Raw genomic sequence first — 16,367 nt, 5'->3', positions numbered from 1 at the left:
CAGTGGGGAGGATCTGCAAGCTGTTTCACTGTGTGGCTGACGGGCATTTTGTGAGTTCTTTTTTTTTTTTTTTTTTTCCTCCAAATCCAGGGGGATAGATCTGTTGGGGGGTTGCTAGTTATTGAAGCCAGGTACCCAACTCTCTCCGTTGTTTGTTTTTGGAAATCCCCATCTGTGTTGCTTGACTACAGGTGCATTTAAGCTGGAGGTCTGATGTTTGAGCAGGGGAGAGGAGGGTGGTCAGCATGAAGGCCCCCAGCAGATGGTAAACAACATGGTGCCGTGGTAAACAGTGAAAAACTGAAGGTCACAACCACAGGGGCACAGAAATCGGAGTCAGAGGTGATTTTTTTCCAAGCCTAAGCTACTGCATCACTCTCTGGCCAGGGCATGGTCTTGTACCAGCTTCTCTTTCCCTGGCAGTGGCTTTATCCCATGTCCTGCCTGCATTTGGGAGCACACACGCTTCCCGAGGCTAAGCAGTTTCTTTGTGTGCACTCTGCTTGCCTGGGCTCTTCCTCATGAATTCACACAAAAAAGGAGGTGCCAGGCACCTGGGGTGGTAAAGCCATGCAGTAACAAGGGTGTGTGAGCAAGACTGGTTTTGGAAATCCAAGTGGGGTGAATCAATCCCCTCTACAGGTGACCCTTTCAGGCAGGGGCTGAGCTCCACCAAGTACAGATGATCTCCTCCCAGCTGCATGCAGTGTGGTGGCGGAAAGAAGAGCTCTAGCAGGAGTGCAAGGTATTAAACTGCACACGCTCACATCGTATGCTCCATGTGACACAGTCTGAGGTGTGAAATGAATGTGATGGACCAGTGCTGCCTGTGTGCCAGTGAGAGGAGCAGTGCAAGCCTGTTGCCTTGCATCCTATGCTAGTCTTTTTTTCCTATCTCCAGTTCAGAGCTCTGTGTGAGCCTCTGAGATCAAAGAGGACTGTTTATTTGCTGGCCTGCTGGTGTGACTCCCCCTCTCTTACATCTACTGTTCAATTCTATTAGAGGCTGCCAGAAACGTCCTTACTATTGATTTTGCAGAATATGGTGTGTTTGCCACTGAAGGTGATGCTGTGGTTAGGTATGCAGCAATCCTGCTGCACAAAGGCGCTCACTAAATCTGAGTCCCCCACCTCAATACAAAACGTCCTGGACACCTGATGAACACTGTAAGCATGCAAAATATCTGTCCCCTCTTAAGAAATCTGAGAAAATCTCATGCTGAAAGCATCCATGATGGGAGCAGGCAGGGTGTTTTATCCACTGGGCCACAGCTTCTCTCTCACTGGTCACATGAAGGATCACACTAACCAGAGGTGCCTTCAGCCCTCTAAGAGCTTTCCCCACAACCCACACCAGAGGCTGGCTTCGCCTCTCTGTGACAAGTGGTCACCTTCCTAAAGCCTCAGCAAGTTGCTCCTGGAGCCATCCTGTGAAGTGTGGAAGTGCTCATCTGCCTCCCAAGCCCTCCTTCCTATGGGCAGACACGTGGGGAAGGCTGCATGTCCTGCCCACAGAGGTAGTGATGTGCCAGAGCAGGACAGCTATTTTATTTAGTTTTTCCCTCCCTTATCTGGCAGCTTCCAGTATTGCTAGCTGTGTCTCAGGCTTTCTGCAAAGCAGATGCTGTTGCTCTTTCCCATGTGATACAGGCATTGTCTTTTTGCAGGGCTGTGAATTGTTCCTATCCAGTAATCTTACATGAAACACTATTCTGCACAGTACAGAAAAATGCAACTGAAGTTGGCAATTAAATGTTTACTGTTAAGTACTTTATATATTATATATTATAGATCATTCCATCCATTGAACAAACCATTTAATTCCCTTTAACAGCATTATTGTCTATTATTAGGTTAATCAGCATTCACATCCTGTAACTCTGCATTTCTATCTAATTAGCCTTTCTTACTTCATATTTCTATTTAATTAAGCTCAGCGTCAGAGCTGAATTCTCTGTATTCAGCACTAGGAGAGGAACTGACCCTTCCAATGTTTGGGGGGGGGGCAATCTTCCTCCTCACAGAAGCCTGTTGAAAACTTTTCTGCGCCATCACTAACCAACCCCTCCTGCTGTTAATGTACTGTCGAAATCATTTAATTTAAGGTTAACTTAACAGTTAGTCACTGTTCCCTACTATCAACGCTTGCATTTGGGTGAAATCTGGGCATCTAAAGCAAGAGGGAAAGCCCTGGCAGTGCTGGCAATTGACCCAGTGTCCCCTCAGAAGATGACCCCACTCTGAACCAGTTCGTGTTATTGCTCAGAGCATTGCTGTGACAGAGGGTTTTGGCGCTTCTTTTCCCCCAGCTGAGATAGGTTTGTTCACCAGAAAAGAAGAAATACTGTAAACAAGTGAAAGGTTCACAGATTTTAAAGTCTGGATCATGTCGTCTCACTGGGAATTGCATTCAGGCATGCACTGGGTAAGGAGTTAATTTTCTTTCTGGCTATAACGGCAGGGAGTTTGTGTTGTGAGGGGCTCACGCTCTAGATGTTGGGATATGGACCAGACACTGGGTGCAGCTTGCCCCAACCAGGGCCACAAAGTGGATGCTGGTGTTTCCATTCTCCTGGCCTCGGCCTGTGGGTTTCTGTCAGTGAGCATTGGTTGTATGCGTAACTCTATGGGCCCCATTTGACAAATCGTTGTAGAGTTGCTTGGGCATCGATCTCTAACTGGTGTGCTAGTTATCTGAGGGGCAGGCTGCCCACTGGGGTGCCAGTTATCTGACTGAAATGGAAGTGTGTGAAGAGGCCACAATGCTGCGCACCAAGCTGCGTGAGGCTAGGCTGGGATTTTAGTGCTGCTGTGACACTCCAGTTTCTCTCATGCCTGCTGATAGTATTTTGGCACACGTGTGTGCTCTGCTCTCTTAATCCCCAAGCCCTGGGGTATGTTGCAGGAAGCTGTCAATTGTGATCTCTCCCCTACAGACATTTGTGGGGATACCCATGGCGCCCAGTGTGTCAGTGTCCCTGGAAAGCAGATTAAGGAGCAGCAGGGAACACCTTGCTTGTCACCACTTAGCATCCAGGCTGCAATGGCTTTGAGGAATTGTCTGGGTCCTTCCAGAGTCCCTGAGTGCTCTTTTTGCTAGTACTGAGTCCAGAACAATCAGCAAATTGAGTTCTTTTTATTAACTTTAAAAGAAGACATTAGACTCAGCCAGGAGAATAAAACCAATTTATGAGGCAATTAGCTCTGCAAAAACATTTCAGTCTCCCCAGAGCAGCCATCTGAGGAGCATCTTACTCCATCTGCACAGCCTCTTCTGGCCTTAGGTTTACAGCACACTTCATTTATCATAAATAATAATAATGCATAAACAAATGGCTTCCTGATGCCTGTGTGGGACAGCCGTGAAGTCTTCTCTGCCTGAAACTAGACCGAGTTGTTGGCTTCCTCCCTTCAGGTGTGATTCCTGTGCTGTTACTTGATTGTATCCACATCGGTGCTGAAGCTTTTCACTAACATCATCTTATTTGGGTTTTGCATGGGATCTGCATAAGGGCTCGTTGCAAGCCAAAGGACGTAAATTATGTGAAGAGGCCTCAGGAGCAGACTCAGAGAGCTGTGTGTGTATTTTCCAAGTCCCTTTGCAGGAACTGCAACTTTCTCAATCCATAAGAATTGTTTGTTAATGCTAGAAGTTTGGGGAAAAGCCAAAACTGGGGTCTTCCCCTGCCATTATTGTCTGGATTGGAAGAATTCTGGGTGATGGAGGTGTTGCAGGAGTGGATATGGTTTGGAGACAACAGAAAGCAGTTTTCTACTTGTGGGCTAGCCTGATCCTTCCAAATTTGCCTTAAACGCAAACTGAGATGAAAAGTTAAAATTCAGTTTCAATGAACTGATACAAAATATCATTCTGCCAAACACAAAACTCCTATTTTCTTTATTTTCCTGTTTTATCTCTTCCATTTTATTATAAATGTCTGTTACCTTATTTTAATTACATGATGCTATTGTGGAAGTGAAACTTGTACTGTCAAAACCCCAAGCACTATAGACCATAACATTTTTACTACAAAAGTTCTCAGCAAAGCTGGTAAAATTCTACGAAAATGTAAGATTGTGTTGAATCACCTTGTTTTGACATAAGGTGACGCAGCTGGAGGAGTGCTGGGCAGCTTTCCTTGGCTTGCGAGAGGAGCACTCCTCAGGAGAAGGCCTCTGGGCCTGCACCATTTTTACCTCCATCAGCAGGAGGAAACCCTGCAGGGCCTAGCAAGAGTACAGAAATCCAAAGGGAAAGAAAATGCAATTGTCTGCTCAATTAAATGTGATCATATTAAAATAGCCAGAAAAAGAAATGACCAAACCCTGAGGTTTTCATAAGGATTAGGATGCCCCAAAGACAAAGTTTCCTATGGAGACTTTTCAGGTGGCAAAACTGGGGCTGTTTGTACCTCTACTTCTCTTTGAGGCTTGTTTCTTAATTTCACGAAGGATATACCCAGACCTGAAATGCAATAATACTTATGTTTACTAGGCTAAATAACAAGAAAGGACAGGGAAAAATTAATGAAAGCCAGCGTTCAGAGCCACAACCACCACCAGGCCCAGGCAGGCCTTCTTAGCCTCCAGTGTCCACAGCTGCCTTTGGCCCTTGGATTAAAAAAGTGATCCAAAACAAATAGGATAATAGGATCTATTTGATTCCATCTGGTTTTGGGTTAAGCCCGTAGTCAGTTTTAAATGCTGCACAAATGTGTTCATGATTTTATTGTTAATAGCTGAAGCATGAAAATAAAGTGTATTATCTTTAATCCTCTGTTATTCTGATGTGCAGGAATTAGCAAGAATATGGAAATCTCCAGTTTACAGGGGGATGGTCAGAGCAGTGCTTTTCCTATAACAAAATTTAATTTTTTATGAAAGGTAGGAGCCAAAGTTTGGAGCCAAAACCACAGGTGGCTTTACATACAAACACCAACAAGATACATGAGGACTGCGAGTAGGCACAGAGTACCAGGAGAAATGGAATAAGAGATGTTGGAGAAGAAAGGAATGGGCATTTGGTGGGAGGAAAATGTATGATTATCTTAATAATAAGATAAGCTGCTTGGAAGGGAACTGTGTGGTGGTCCAGCACATCCAAGCGACTTCCTGTGTAATTTCCAGTTGTACATTTCCCTCATACTCCACACTGCACATTAAGTGTGGGATTTACAGCCATTCAGAAATACTGTTAGCAGTAACTTGACCAGCCCAAGTCTATCAGTGGCTTTGAAGGGATTTTTCTCTTTTAATTTTTTTTTTAAATCCCCTCCTGCCCCACTTCTTTCTCCATTATTGAGCTAAAGGTCTGGGTAACATCTCCTTAGCGATATTTCTGCCTTTAAATTTTGATGATTCAGTGTGTCTTACCAAAGCTTTTTAAAAGCTTTTAATTCTAAGCTTTGGGAGTTTTACACAGCCAGTTAAATCTGTAATGACTTTTCTTCATTCCCACTTGAACTTTCTGCTGTTTTGTTGCTCTTTAACTCCTGGAAGGCCTTATTTAGGACCAGTGAAAGCACTTGTACAAGCAGAGGAATGGTTCTTCCCATAGCCCCCATTTTATTAATGTGTGGGTGTGTAAATGATGCTGTCACTGAAGGAATAAAGTGCGTCCTAAACTATTAGCTATAGTGGGTGCATTATTCTGTACAGAGGCTGTAGTGATTGCAATGCTTCCTCTCTGTGTATGCATGATGCACCATGCACAGATGGCATTGAGACATTCCTGCTTGGCTCTCCATACGTCTGTGAATGCTGCTATTTTATATCTAAGAAACTTTTACATGGGACCAGAGACATGGTGTGACCAGGGACTCGAATGTTTCGAAAACCCAGCAGAGCACTGCTGACCTTAAAGGATGTAGACTCAGTCTAATTTTTAAAACTGAGGAGCTATTTTTATGGTCAGGACTAGTGCAAACCATTCTGCTTGCTCAGCAGAAAGATCTTGAACTGTAGATGTCAAAATTATGCTCTCTGTGGCTAAAGGTGAGGGGATACATTGGCACAATGGTAGCAAAGAGCAATTTTTCAGCAGCCTTCCTCTGCAGGACAGGCAGCCATGGTAAGTCTTTGAGACACCACTGCTTCTCACAGCATGCAGGGTCCCACAGCAATAGCAGTCCTAAAGCACCTCTGCTTTGCCTGCTTTCAGGTGTGAGACTGTCTCTAAGCAATTGCTCAAGTGGAAAAAAAAAAAGGAAAAGGAAAAAAAAAAGCCAAAGAAAATAGGGGAAAAAAGGGTGAATGAATCCATTTCATCATACTTGGAAACCACCTTCTGTTATCTGTGTTGTGACATGCATCAGCTTTCATAGGCTGCTTAGTCGTCTTCTGGCCAAATATTCCTGTACCGATGCACAAAAGCTGTCCCACTTTGATACTCACTCATGCAAATGTTAGCACTGCTGTAGTGGAAGCAGCTGTCAGCTGGATAATTGCATGGAGGCTGCTGGTTTTTCATGCCGATTATGAAACAATTCAGACATCCTAGTGAGAGGCTGCAGTGTGGTGTTTGGATTGGATTTTCAAAGGTGCTTAGGTGCTGGAAGATTCAGACAAGTGCCTAAGGGGATTGACAATGCCTGAGAAGCCTCCATATCTAAATCTTACTGAAATCAATGGGCATTTTGGTATGCTGCTGAGATGCTTCTGGAAAGCCCCATTTGTAAGAAGAAATGTTGGTCATATACCTGGTGTCATGGAGTGCTGGCAACTACAAAAATATTTCATGCTAAGGGAGAGTAAACAAAATAAATGTATAATTTGATGAACGCCATGCCATTGAAAAGGGATTTGGATCAGATGCCTTTGAAGTCTTAGAGATCATATACAAGCAAGAGTAGATGGATCCGGAAGGAAAGTTCAGCTGGAGCAATCTTGAGGAGAGCTGACTTTGGTCTTCACCATCCCCCAGACAGGCTGTGTGGTGACAGGAAATTATGGAGAACCAGGCCCTTGAGGGGGCCTGGTGCTGGCTGATGCTGGCTTTAAGCTCTCTGACCCAAAGTGCTATTTAGTCCCTAAACAGGTTTTGACTGCCACTGTGTCTGTTTTCTATCAAGAGTTACCAACACATCGGTCTCCTTTAGATGCTTGGATAAAATGTGGTTTTCTGTTATGGAAGATTTTACATCTGTCCCATTCCTCACGTCTGCAGGGGAAAGTCCAGCCCCTTGCCAGGACTCAGCTTGACTGGGCACGTGCAAAACCTGCCCTTGATGGCCACGGACCTCCATAACGGCCCCATGTGACATTAAGTTTTTTTTTTTTTTTTTTTTTAATCCAGTCTTCAGCTGTCAGACACAGAAAACTAGTGGCATCCTCCTCTTCTGGTATCTTTCAGACTTGATTCTTGCTTCCAACATTTAGATCTCGCTCTTCTCTTGCTACAACCACAGACATAGCTGAATTGAGAGCTGGGCTTTGACAAAGGTGAGTCCTCACTTACAGGCAGTTCTTTTGCAGCTTGTGTAGGATTTAAAACTACTGCCTGCGGGGCTTTTGCTATGATCCTGGGGCTGCTGGCATGTCATGGCTGTCTTTCTTCAACACAAGTGTCCCATGCAGCTTTCAGCTCTGCAGTGTCTCAGCCCAGCTCTGGGCTTGGGGGAAAAAACCCACCAGAGTAGGAGGGAGGCTGCAGATCCCCAGTAAAAGGCACGGTCTCCACATTTAGCCTCATGCTGTGGCTGGAAATCGTCTTGCAGGTGTCACTGGTCTATGTGCTGGGATGGAGGAAAGCTAACAGGCCACATCTTAGCTGGGGAAATGAGCTCTGCAATTAGGATAAAGCCCTACAGCTGCCAGCTTTGTGTTTTCGCTCCTGCTTTCATGCTACAAGGAAGCAAGTTGTGATGCCTGCACCTCAGAGGATAAAAGTTTTGCTATTTGAGGCTGAGTCAGCCCCAGGAGTGTGGCCTGGCCATCAGATGACAGAGGGCAGGGGATAATGATAGCTGGGCTGGTTTTACAGCAAAAGATAGGAGACAAGGCTACTTTTTTCCAATGAAAAGGAGGGAGATGAGGAGCTGGGGAGAGTATGTTGCAGTCATTAACACAGAGTTTAAAAGAACCAGCAGTGGCCTGTGTTTTAAAGTCCAGTCGGTAGCACTTAATAGCCTCGGCTTCCCGCAGAAGTCCCTTAGCCTGTTTGCAGTTGTTCCCGGCAGTGAGATTGGTAGATTTATATGATTTTACAGGGGTACAAAAGAGGTGCTTTGCAGCACAGCACCGTTTCCTCATAATGGACTCTGTGACAAAACAAATTTCAGTGGTGTAAAAGTGCCTGGGCTGCTGGTCCAATGTAGTCCCTTTGCAAAACCCTGTGGTGAGTGAAAGCCGCAAGACTGGTTATAGCCATGCTGTGAAAGATAGCAAAGGCGCTGATCAAATCAGGCACGTATAAAAGGACAAATTTAAGGCAGTGACCTGTGCATTTTAAAGAATATCATTCTTTTTGCTCCTGAATTCAGTCTAAATGTCCAGTGTGCTGGGTATTGCACAGGATACTGCAGACAGGGTATTTTTGTGGCTCCACGAACTGTCCTTCAGGGAACCTGTATGTATTGCTGACCCCTTGTGCAAGGGTGTATTTCTTCCTTCCAAACAGCTCAGCCCCTGTGAGTAAGAATGTAAAATCATCCCTGGGAAGTGGCCAGGTCCCCTGGAAGCAGTGTGGCTATATCGAGGCCTCTTGGAAGCGGGGAAGTTGCATAAGGCAGGTTGTGAGCAGGGCAGGGTGCATGAAGAGTGGCCCTGGAAGAAGGGTATCAGTAAACCTGGTGTTTCTCCTGACCGAATGGCCATTGATTGTGTGTGGAGGCGGCTGCAGAGAAAACCTACCCATGCCCCTGAAAGATGCTTCCCTCAAGAACTTTATTCTGCTTCTTTCTTATTGAGCGTGGGAAGTTCTTAGCAGGACCCTGCTCAAACTTCACCTTCATAAAAACTCTTGTATTCATTCCCGATAATGATTGGACTCTGGGAGCAGCCACAACAGAAATAATTACGAGTATTGCTTGAGCAGGAGGATAGTCTGTCCACACCTTGTTCAACTATGAGACAGCGATGTTCCCCTGGTCCCTGGGGTAGTTCCCCTTCATCCCAGCTGGAGTTAAGGCAATCTTATCTCTGCCAGATTTCCAATTCCTCTTCACTTTCTGCCTGTGCAGAGCAACCAGGGAATCTGGACTGATGGACTGCTGTTACAGCTGACACCTGACAGCTCTGTTTAGACAGCGCAGATATGGGTGCAATGTCTGGTTGACATATGACTTGGATGTTAGGAATGACGTACATCTAATTCACCATAGAAACTTATTTTAGAAAATGTCTACAGCTAAACCTAGCAGTCCAGTGCACAGGAGAGGGGAGGAAAGGAACCTGTGTGTTAAAATACCTTTTCTCTGGTGGTAGATGTCTGGTGTAGACCTGACAACGTTGTCCTCATTGACAGAAGTGAGCCAATTAGCACAGATAAAGCAAGGTGGGCTGGGTTAAGTGTGGGGTGGAAAATTGTACCATATCTGGACAGAAATTGTTTGAGTTGTTCCATGAGCTTAAAGGAGATGTGAAGTCTCCCATGTTCAGATGACACCTCCATGCCCTCTTAAGTCCATGTATTCGCACAAAACAGGAGAGCAGTCACACTACAAAGCAGAAGTTAGATTTGTCGGGTCCATCCGGTTCTAAACAGATTTAGACCCGCTCCCCTTCAGCTTTCTTGGGTATCAATGGAGTAAAGTGAACTCTAATCATCCAGTTTACATTCCTGTTTGGCCACATGATCTATGCAACTGAAATATCACATAAGTCCACATGCATGAGCATTCAGTCATACACATGTACCCTCAGAGGGAAGGAGACCAGCCATGTCAGTATTAGATGCGTGGTATTGGGATGACTTTGAACGAGTGGCATACATGTAGGGGGGCACACTCCCTGCTCAGGACTCTGAAACAACCCAACCTACAGACACCTAAGAGTCTGCAAATTGTGAGTAGCCAGGCCATTGAGTACATCCACATTGCTGAAAGTACATGGACACTGAAGCATCATTCCTGGGGTCTCACACCATCTGCGGTGTAATCCAAAGGTGATGTGGAGAGGAAAGCCAGAAGGAGTTTGACAGCTTTCTTTATGGCTACAGGAGCTGCTGCTGAAGCCAGGAAACACAAAGATCCTGTTGCCTTATGCTGATTTCTCGCTGTCAGCCCAACAGCTCCACCTTTCAGGTCTGCAGATCTGCAGGAACAGCTCAGGGTGGCAGTGCTGCCTTGTGGTTTGAACCATTCCCTGGGCTGATATCTGTTTCTTGCTGATGCACAGAGTTGTATCCCTAGAGTGAGCACCAGGGGTTTCACGTGAAAAAGACACGGATGCAAACTGCAGAAAGCTGTGCCCTGCCACGCTGGGTTTAATTAAGGGCACACTGACAAAGTCCCTGTTGGGTAACACCTCTCTGCAGTCACAGTGTGTTGGAATTCAAGTGGCTTAATGGCAAGGCTGAGTTTGGGCGCACATCTGGCAATATAAAATCACTGCCCTGTAGGAAGAGATGGCTGTTTCTATTTTCTGTGTTCGGAGTGACTGCACATGCCAAACACACGTTTCCGCTACAACTGATAGAAAGGAAAAATGTATTACAGCTGTAGGAAGCATCGGAAAGGAGCAGTATAAAAAGCCAAGCCACCAGTCGTTAGCTTTCCCAAAGGAAAGCGCAGCCTTTTAGGGACACTCTGCACCACCTGGCTGGGAGATGGTGGTGGCACAAGTGTCTGTATGGACCCAGCTGTTTGGTGTGCTGGTTGCTGTTTCACCTGTGCTCTCAGCATTGTCCTGTCTCCCAGGGATGACAGCCAGTGCTTCATGCATTTGAGAAACTTCAAACAGATGAGGTACGGATGCAAAATCTGCCTGCTAAATATGTTCAATTTATTTTCCTGTGCAATTTATTATCTATGAGATTTATTTATCTATCTAATATTATCTACCTTCCTAGCTAGTTAGATACAGTTGTATAGACAGGGAAGAAGGCCATGGGACACCACATTTTTTTCCTAGGCATGTCCACTTTATCTGTCCAGAAATCACCATTCAGGTTGATTTTCAGAATTTGCCTTATTTTTCCTGGATTTTCACTGTGGTCTGACCTACAGTGCCTGTGTTGTACAGTTCCATTTCCCATGAACAGCAGATTTGCTGTGTGCATGCTCTGTGCAGTTTATGTGGAACCTGTGGCCCGTGTGCTTAAAAGCACATGTATTTGTCCTAAGGGCTGCCAGATGGAAATAATGCAGCCCTCAGGATATATAAAGAGATACAGAAATACATTTATATATCTGTATATGAATCATAAATCCAAACACATCCCCATTTACAGTGGCTGTCAGTTTTGTAGGAGGGAACTTCAGGAAGGTGTCCTGTTGCAGGCGTCCTGCTGTGTGGCATGGTGCATGAGTGAGTATGTATATAGAGCTGCCTGCTTCCCCTCTGTAATGCATCACTCAGGATTATTCCAGTCTCAGAGGCAATATCCTATTCTGGTGCAGTGACAGATTTAAAGCCTGAAATATCCGTGAATCTCTGTTGATTTGGGAAGAAAAACATCTCCACTAGGCAACGTGGGACTTTCCCCAAGCCTTTGCAATGCCCGAGACAGCTAGTTGGCTTTTGAATCATGACTTTTGCTCTTCAGGCAGCCAGAGGCTTCCCCTGCCACCTGCTTTCCCCTTGCATTTCCTCTTTGAACTGTGGGGTAACAACCCTGAGCCATAAGGGGGTGAAACAGTGTGCTTATAAAGCAGAATGTCAGCAGTGCCCAGGCAGAGCTGGTCATGGTGGTGGATGACCATCTTCACCTGTTTCCAGACCTGTCTTCTACAACCCTGTGGCTATGAGGAGCCAAACCTGGTGTTGCCCAAGGGGAAAAGGCTCCATGAGAGAGAAGACTCACTTTCTGTTTCTGTATTCACCTCACCTAAGCACAAACCAGCAGGGATATTTTGTCGAGGCACTGGAGACTCTCTGGCTTGAAATAAAAAAAGGCAGAGCACAAAGAATGGGGAGAAGTAGTAATGTGTAAAATGGAGCCAAGCAGTTTTGTAGGATTTGCAATCCTGCAAAATCCATGCAGGGCATTTTATCCTTCAGTGTAGAGATAAGATTTGCTTTTTTTTTTTTTTTCCTTCTTTTTTTTTGGTGGATGAGGGATTCTGTAGACTTTCTGCAGAACAGCTCTGCTGCTGTGCTGCTTCTGCTGCTGCTAGAGAGGAAGCGCAAAGGCTCCTGTTTAGTAGACATGGCCAAGAATTTCTCTGAAGCATCAGATGTCAAATCAACATTTTCAATCTCTCCTCTCTGTCTGAGCTGCTTTTCCTTCATGTTCCTTTTGCTGCTTTTCTCCTTCTAAATCCTCCCCCTCTCCTTTTCCCTGATCAAACCCTTTCTCTCATGGCAAACATCATTACTGCAGCAGGCAAGAGGAAATACGCCTCCGTCTACCTCAATCCCAGAGCAGATAGAAACCCAAGAGGAAAGGGCAAAGAACAACAAATAAGGAGATTTGCAGAATGCCAACACAGCAATGGCAGTGAGAAATACAAGACAGAGCTGTTAACCACACAAGGAAATAAATGCTCCTGTGGGAAAAATCATACACTAATGCCTATTAGCTTAATAGCCCTGTGGTTTAGGCAGAGGGCTGAGTGACGGGGGGCCTGGGCTCAGCGTGCTGCCTTGCTGCGGCTCAGCTGTCACTTGGGAAGCCGGGTGCTCGTGCTGCCCTTGGTTGTCTTTGCTTTCAGCTTTGCCACTTTCCAGCATGGAACAGGAGCCAGGGTGGAGCCCACAGTGCTGTTGGATGAAGGAGTTCACCAGGTGTGTGCGCATGCACTCATGCGAGGGGCAGGGCTCTCCCAAAAGGTGTGGGATGGTTTCTCCTCTTCCATCTTATCCTCTGCCTGGTATTGGAGCTGAACAAAGATCTCCAGCACTTTTCTCCAGAAAGGAACTGCACACATAGGTATTGTTGGTTGTTGGGAGTTTTGGGACTGAACCTCAGAGCACAAAGGCCATGGCAAAAATAATAATTACACGGAGAAAATGATAAAGTCAGTCCAACAGAGAGCAGGAGGTCATCGGCAGTATCAGTTTACCACGAAGGTTTATGAAGGAAAGAGAGGAAAGCTTCCCTTGGCGAAAAGATCAAGAGACACATTATGATATACTTTACCTCACAGTGTTTCTTGAAAAAGAGCTGAGGGCGTTGCTTTCTGCTTTAATATCTTGTATTAAACATTAAAGGGATGAAGGCAAGAAGGTTGACTAGCTATGAGTTAATCCTAAAAACAAATATTTTTAGGCTGTGGAGAAGAAGAACTTTATTGGTTATGGTTAGACTTTTCAGCTCATAATGGACATCGATATTTTCTTTATTTGACTGCAGCTGTTTCTTCCTTGCATTGCTAAATCCCCTCTCCAGCTAGAAATGCCCTTTGGTGGTCAGAGTCTGCTCACACTTGGCAAATGGCTTAAAGATGCCAAGCACTGGGTCACTGAGTCCATGGCAGGTAAGTCAGTCCATGCAAGTACTGCGGAGTTTAAATCTGGGGGTGGCACAGAGTTAGTAAGAGATAAACACTGCTGTAGCTGTCAACACCAAGCTTTTGGGGTGAGAACATATCAGCTCCCAGCATCATTTTTCTGTGGGAAGGATGAGACATTAGGGAAGAGAAACAGAGGGGTGAAATTATGTTATGGATTATGAATGGTGTTGGTGAGGAAATTTTGAGTAAGAGTGTTTGAACGGGGAACCTGCTGGTAACCCCAGGTATGAGATCTTTCTCCACTTCAGATTTAGCCTTCTAAAGCTGTCAGGGCTTAGCACAAAAGTGCTAAGGAGGTGGGTATATGGTGATGTGATGAACAGGCTTAAGTGCCCTAGAGGAAAGAGGGGTCTCTAATGATGTGGGTGTTGCCAAACACTGCAAAGGCTTCATCAGGCCAAATATTGCAATTAGCTGTTCACTAGTGCTCCTCACATTGCTTAAAAAGGATGGGCAAGATTATCCACACCTGGAAACTTCCACAAGCATGAGGGTGAATTCTGAACAGGCATTAAAAAAAAAAGGTGAAATTTAATATTTTTTTTTTCTTATGACCATGTCATGTCAGATTTACTGCCTTGCAGTGGCTGGCAAGAAACTTATTAGGAAATAATACTGCTACCTTGGAGCTGGAGTATTAATTTTTAATCGATTACTTCTTTGTGACGATGATGGAAGTGGAATATCAAAGATGGGTGAGCAGTGTACCACGTGCCCTGAAGCTGTTCTCAAGGCTTTTGTTTCCCGGCCTGCCAAAATTAGCTTTTGCCAGCCTTCTGCATCCAGCAAGAGTGTGAACTTCTCCCAGCCTCTAATGCGTTCATTATCGCAGTGCCACCGCAGGCTGACAAATGAGGAAGCGAGGGCCGAAGGGAAACTTAAATCCTTTGATTCTAGTGGGAATGAATCACCAAAATATGGCTTATGGAGTTGATGAAAATTAATAGAAATCTCTTGGCAGAGGAAGGGAGCTGAATCTGCATCACTCCGTGACCTGAAAGGGACAACTGAAGCACACCACAGGACACCCAGGGTATACTGAGATGTGTTGGGAAAGGCTGCAATATGCAACTCCAACCAGAGCAGCACAAGCATGTGTCCCTAGCTTCTACAAATGTCTTGCCGTCACTGCTGCGCTGACAGCCCCTGTTACAGCCCAATGCATTCACTTGTGTGAATTCCCCTAGACCCATCTCTGCCATTTGAGCCTCTCTGGGCTTTCCCGTAAGGTGGGTACCCAGGCTCCAGCTGGCCCCAAATGCTCCCCAAGAGCTCTGTTTGGAAGAGATGCTGATCTTTCCTCCAAGGCTGCCCTCTCTACCTGGCCAAACATATTCTTCACCACAAAGAGAAGCATCTGTTACCTACACATGGTATGACTGAAAAGCCAGCATCTGAAGATAAAACAGGATGGGGAAAATATTGCTTCAGCCACAGCTGCAGGCTGGGAACAGCAAGTAATCAGGGAGGCTGAGAGCCCATGGGTCCTCAAAAGTAAAGTCTCTGGCAAGTCACAAATGGTCAAATATCTTGCTTTTCACTATCCCACCTGAGGGAATGGCCCCTTTGTGCCCCCAGTCCCTCAAGCTGAAGCAATTTTGCCACTGATATGAATCATGAATGCCATTTTCCTGCAGCGAGCTGTGTTTATCCTTGGAAACTTCTCTTGACAAACTTTGCTTTCAAAGAGCAGGTACAATCAGAGCTTCTGGTGGTGGGAAGATACTCATGTGCATATATGTGTGTACAGATATTCCTTAGATATGTACCACTACTGAGCACTCCAGGAGCACTGTTCATTTTATGTCTGTAATGAGACTTGGATCCTGTGAAGAGAAGACCTTTATACAGTCCCAGAATTAGCAAGTGTGTCCTTATTCTCAATATGATGGCAAATTAGGATTTGTTTTTAAGAAGGACATAATGCCTTATTTTGGTGTGTTTGGCTTTTTAAACTTTCCATTCTCTTAACACAGTTTTCTAATGTGACAAATTCCCAAAAAGTTTTCAATCCCCCTTAGGCTGAATATGTTATCTCAGCTACATCACTGCTTACTTCTCTGGAGGCTGGAGAACACAGTCCCCAGCCGTCTCCAAAAAGCACAGGAGAAAAGAGCCCACTGCAGTTGACAGATACAATGGACTCAAACTTTGTATGTGTGCCTATGTGCACTTCATACTCAGAATACACAGATTTGCAGCCTACTTGATGAAAGAATTTTGGAGTTCAAATAGCAAAGCAAGCAAGAAACAAAGGGAAGTGTAAAAAAAATATTTTTTTTTTCCCTTGTCAGTCGTTCTGATTTAACATTCTCTGGTAAAGGCCAGTGCGTTTGTATAAACCTAAGCTGGCAAGGAAAACACAAGTTAAAAGCCAGCAGTGAGTTGCTGTCTGAAGCTGTTTTTTTCATAACGATTATTTGCAATATCCCGGATTGTAAGGACACGGGGTATTTCACACAGGGTAGTGCTGCAGTCTCTGTCCCTTGAAGGCAAGTCTTGGAGCTCGAAGAGATCACAAAGCCAACCTTGGCCCTTCAGCTTTAAAAACTTCCCACCAGGCCTTGTGACTTTGCATAGGTCAAAGGCCAGAGCTGGGGAACACAGCAGGCGGTCCGATAGGAAAAGGCCATGAGATCTGATCCTGCCTGAAAAGGGACTTTCTGAGAGGAAGAGTGCCTCGTGGCGTTCTGTTTTCAAGAAGTTTGGATGGAGAGATGGAAAAAGCTTCCCAGTTCTACCTCTGTGATAACT

The sequence above is a fragment of the Cygnus atratus genome, chromosome 6 (genome assembly GCF_013377495.2).
Source record: "Cygnus atratus isolate AKBS03 ecotype Queensland, Australia chromosome 6, CAtr_DNAZoo_HiC_assembly, whole genome shotgun sequence".
Lineage (NCBI taxonomy): Eukaryota > Metazoa > Chordata > Aves > Anseriformes > Anatidae > Cygnus > Cygnus atratus.
This window is presented reverse-complemented; position numbering follows the sequence as displayed.